Source organism: Triticum aestivum, chromosome 5A, assembly GCF_018294505.1.
Source record: "Triticum aestivum cultivar Chinese Spring chromosome 5A, IWGSC CS RefSeq v2.1, whole genome shotgun sequence".
NCBI classification, from domain to species: Eukaryota; Viridiplantae; Streptophyta; class Magnoliopsida; order Poales; family Poaceae; genus Triticum; species Triticum aestivum.
The window spans coordinates 100,069,991-100,075,207 of NC_057806.1; positions in this window are offsets into that span (position 1 = coordinate 100,069,991).

Consider the following 5,217-nt stretch of genomic DNA (forward strand, 5'->3'; position numbering starts at 1 on the left):
AATAAACACACCGCAAAAAGAAGAAGATTACATCGAATAGATCTCCACGAGAGAGGGGGAGAACTTTGTATTGAGATCCAAAAAGAGAGAGAAGAAGCCATCTAGCTACTAACTATGGACCCGAAGGTCTGAGGTAAACTACTCACACTTCATCGCGGGGGGGGGGGGGGGCTATGATGATGTAGAAGCCCTCCGTGATGACGGCCCTCTCCGGCGGAGCTCCGGAACAGGGCCCAAGATGGGATCTCGTGGATACAGAAAGTTGCGGCGGTGGAATTAGGTTTTTGGCTCCTTTCTGATCGTTTAGGGGTATGTAGGTATATATAGGAGGAAGGAGTACGTCGGTGGAGCATCGAGGGGCCCACGAGGCAGGGGGCACGCCCTAGGGGGGGCGCCCCCCACCCTCGTGACCGCCTCTTTGACTCCTTGGAGTAGGGTCCAAGTCTCCTGAATCACGTTCCCGAAGGTTTTATTCCGTTTGGACCCGTTTGATATTCTGTTTCTCCGAAATACTGAAATAGGCAAAAAACAGCAATTCTGGGCTGGGCCTCCGGTTAATAGGTTAGTCCCAAAAATAATATAAAAGTGGAAAATAAAGCCCAATATAGTCCAAAACAGTAGATAATATAGCATGGAGCAATCAAAAATTATAGATACGTTGCAGACGTATCAGTGGTCAACCGCGCACCCTTACGCGGTGCCCCTCCCTCTCTCCCTACACCTATATATACTAGAGGAGTTTGCCCCTTGGGACACACAAGTTTTGGAGCCTCCTCTAGTTCTAGTTCAAATTTAGACTAGATCCAGGTTAGATCTAGACCTAGTTCTCTCTAATCCTCACAATAGAGTCCCATGTGGTTCTCTTCGTCTCCCTCTAATTCTCCGGCGACGACAAAGCTCTTGATGACAAAGCGCCGCCGGATCATGAAGCCCGAACGCGTGCAGATCGTTCGTGAATGGTTCAAGGGACTTCATCAACGATCTACACCAACTCTGTTTCCATTGCAACGTGAAGTTGGTACCGATCTGATCTAAACCTCTAATGCATCTTCATAGTGTTCCTATGTCGTGATCATAGGACGATTTTTTTGTTTTGTACTATGTTTCCCAACAACAGTGAAACCTATGGAAGGTACTGATAGCGATGAAAAACTCATGGATCAAGCAGTATGTGGACTGTTTCTCTACGTGGTTGTAGTTTCTGAAAATGAACACCTAACAAGTGCTAGTCATCTTCAACTAGAAGAGGTTTTGGAACAATTTAAGCACTTGTTCAATGAACCTACATAACTACCACCTTCCACATTCTGTGATCATACCATACCATTGTCACAAGATGCTAAGATAATTAATCAGAGGGCATACAGAATGCCTCATTGCTAGAAGGATGCTTTGGAGAAAATAATTTGGAGTTGCTAAGAACAATAGTACAAAACGGGCTTTGGATGCGGTTTTGGTACATGGGCCGCTTCGGTTTCTCGTACAACCTCAAAGCATGTGTTGTTAATACTCGATCTGACAAAGGCGGCCTCCAGAACCGTCTGGAATGCACAGAGAGCCACACGTGGTTTCAAAAGACTAACCACTTCTAATGCCTTTAGCCACGGAGGCGGTTGCCCTTTGATATCTGCGTCCATTTTTATTTTCAGGGATGCCTATTTCATTCTATTTTCGTTTTCTACAAACTTGATCAAACTTTATAAAGTTTGACTCCAGTTAAAGCTAATATGCAAAGTAAATAAAAACATAGGGAGTATTATATAAAAGATTAAACATCACAAGAGTTAGGATGCCATACAAGTTACAACATGAAACAAGTTCCATAAGACATGACAAAGTAAAACAGTCTTAAACATCATACAAATTCGAACACTTAAACACAATCATAGGGTTCAAGGAGCAACAATAATGGGACCACCGGCTCTAACACCTCCTCCGACAACGTGCTACAGTGCACTAATTTTCCCTTTTGCAATTTAAACCCTTGCGATTGACTGCGATCTCTAGATTTCTGAATGTAGTGTTTTAGTTCACTAATCCATAGTCAATCCATTGACAATGCATGCAGATAAGAAAAGGGTAAATACTTCACGTACGCATCCAGAAGGGAAGAAATGAAATGGTGCGGCGTTGCATGATTGTGGTCAACTGCGCACCCAGCGAGCACGTAGTAGTACGTACGTCCGATGGAAGCAGGGGAAGCAGAAGATGGCCGGCCGGGGGAGAAGAGACAAGCGCTCCATTCCGGCACGCATGCATGCACGGCGCCGCGTGGGTCGCCGTGTGTCAGGGGCGGGGAGACGTTACCCGTCTCTGGGTGGGCGCGCCCTCTCTCTGACACGGCGCATGCAGACCGAGCTACAGTGTGTGCTTGGGCTCGGCTGAGCAGGCGTGCCGGCCGGTGCCGCTGATCGATCAGCTTCGTACATCCCCGGCCGGGGGTGGGAGGATTTGGTTGGGTTGGGGTCCCCCCGTCGCGTACGTACAGTACAGCAGAGGCCTCAGAGATGACCACCCATGCTGCCACATCGTGCCGCGAAACACGGACTACTACTACTCTCGCTGGCCCTAAACCGTGCCCTGATCCCATGCAGATGCAGGCTGCGAGCGCATGCAGGCGCGGCAGCCCAGCCCGGTACAATTATCTCTCTCTCTCTCTAAACCTCATCCTCATACACATGCACAGCCCCAGCCATTCCGGTCCCGTCAATGCGGGGCCCGCCTGCAGTTGTGTAGTGTAGTACCACGTGCCACAGCCACCGTCGTCCATCCCCCGTTCCCACGGGCTACCCGGGGCCGTTCGGTGGATTGGCCAGAGAGCGAGGCTAATCTGATCTGCGGCTGAGAGCTAGCCTGACACGCTACGCCCATCCCTCGCACTCCTCGGTTCGCTCGACGGCCGGGGACGCGGGAACGCATGCATGCATGCTCTGCTGCCTGGTAGTGGTAGCTCTCGCTAACATTGATGGGCCGCATCAAAAAGATCCCTCATGGCTTGCATGCATGTGGACGTACGTACACAGGACAACGTACGACGCACCGACGACCTAGCTACCCAAACGTAGCTTGGGCCTGCTCCTTCGGTTCGTAGAAAATTTAAAGGATACGTACTGTAAAATTCCTATGCAGTCCTTTGATTTCTAGAAATGGAGCCCTGTTTATATGTAGGATCTATTCTTATCTTTCACATTTTAAAGAAAAACATATTAGCTCAGACCGAGTGAAGAATACTTATCTAGAGAACCAAATGACATATGTTTTCCCATAGGAATTGAGGTAGTACATGTTATCTCAGTTTCTATAATTTTTTTATTCTTATGTCTATCCTCTGAACTAAAGGAGACTGAGGGAGTCCTGGATTAGGGGGTGTTCGGATAGTCGAACTATACCTTCAGCCGGACTCCTAGACTATGAAGATACAAGATTGAAGACTCCGTCCCGTGTCCGGAAGGGATTTTCCTTGACGTGGAAGGCAAGCTTGGCGATACGGATGTTCAGATCTCCTACCATTGTAACCGACTCTATGTAACCCTAACCCTATCCGGTGTCTATATAAACCAGAGGGTTCTAGTCCGTAGGACAACATACACATCTACAATCATACCATAGGCTAGCTTCTAGCGTTTAGCCTCTCTGATCTCGTGGTAGATCAACTCTTGTATCATCCATGTCATCAATATTAATCAAGCAGGACGTAGGGTTTTACCTCCATCGAGAGGGCTCGAACCTGGGTAAAACTTCGTGTCCCCTGCCTCATGTTACCATCCGGCCTAGACGCACAGTTCGGGACCCTCTACCCGAGATCCGCCGGTTTTGACACCGACATTGGTGCTTTCATTGAGAGTTCCTCTGTGCCATCACCGTCAGGCCCGATGGCTCCTACGATCACCAATAGCGATGTAGTCCAGGGTGAGACCTTCCTCCCCGGACAGATCTTCGTCTTTGGCGGCGTCGCACTGCGGGCCAATTCGCCTGGCCATCTAGAGCAGATCGAAAGCTACGCCCCTGGCCGTCAGGTCAGATTCGGAAGTTAAACTACACGGCTGACATCCGCGGATACTTGACCTTCGACGGATTCGAACCACTGCTGAGCGCGCCGCACTGTCACAACGAGCACGATCTAGCTCTGCCGCCGAACAGTGCCCTGGAGGCCGCACCCGCATCGGCTCCGACCCTTAGTTCGGAGCCACCGCGCCGATCGAGGATGGGCGGTTGGACGCCACCTCGGGGGCTGTAACCCCAACGGCGGTTGAGCCGAACACCAGCCCCGTACTCTGCAAGACTCGTGACTCCATGGAGCCGGATTCTTCTCCGGACTCCGAACCCTCCGCGCCCCTGCCGATCGAATCCGATTGGGCGCCGATCATGGAGATCACAGCCGCGGACGTATTTCAGCACTCGCCTTTCGGCGATATCCTGAAGTCACCGAAGTCTCTCTCTTTATCAGGAGAGCCCTGGCTGGACTACGGTCAGCAAGGTTGGGATACGGACGATGAAGAAATTCAAAACCCACCCACCACCCACTTTCTAGCCACTGTCGACGATTTAACCGACATGCTCGACTTCGACTCCGACGACATTGACGGTATGGACGCCGATGAAGGAGACGATGAAGAACCAGCGCCTATTGAGCCCTGGAACGCCACCTCGTCATACGACGTATACATGGTGGACGCACCAAAAGATGACGACAAAGAGCGGAAGGACGCACCGAATGATTGTTCCCTCGAAAAGCAGTCAAAGCGGCGACGCAAGCGCCGCCCCAAATCCCGCCCCGACAGAAATAGCGATCACACAGACCCAGCGCTGGAGCAGGGCAAACCGCTGCCAGACAACGGCAATCCGGATAATCAAACCGAACAAACAAAACCTGTCAAGGATAATGGTCCGGACGACATAACGCCGGACAGGCACCCGGAGCAGCAGAACGCCTGTAAAAGGCTTGTTGCCACCGCGAGGAGCCTCAAAAAGCATAAGCGAAGGCTCAAAGCCGCGCAAGACACACTCCAATTCAGATGGAGCAAAATACTCAACACTGTAGCAAGGTACGGCGACAATCGCCCCTCCAAGAGCTACCCAAAGCGGAAGCTGCCACCCAAATTCGATGAGGAGGCCTCAGACCCCCACAACCAAATATCAAAGCAGCCACCTGGTCGGATAGACGACCCCTCTACCACCACAGAACGGCATTCAACGCCGCTCACAATGCAACACGCG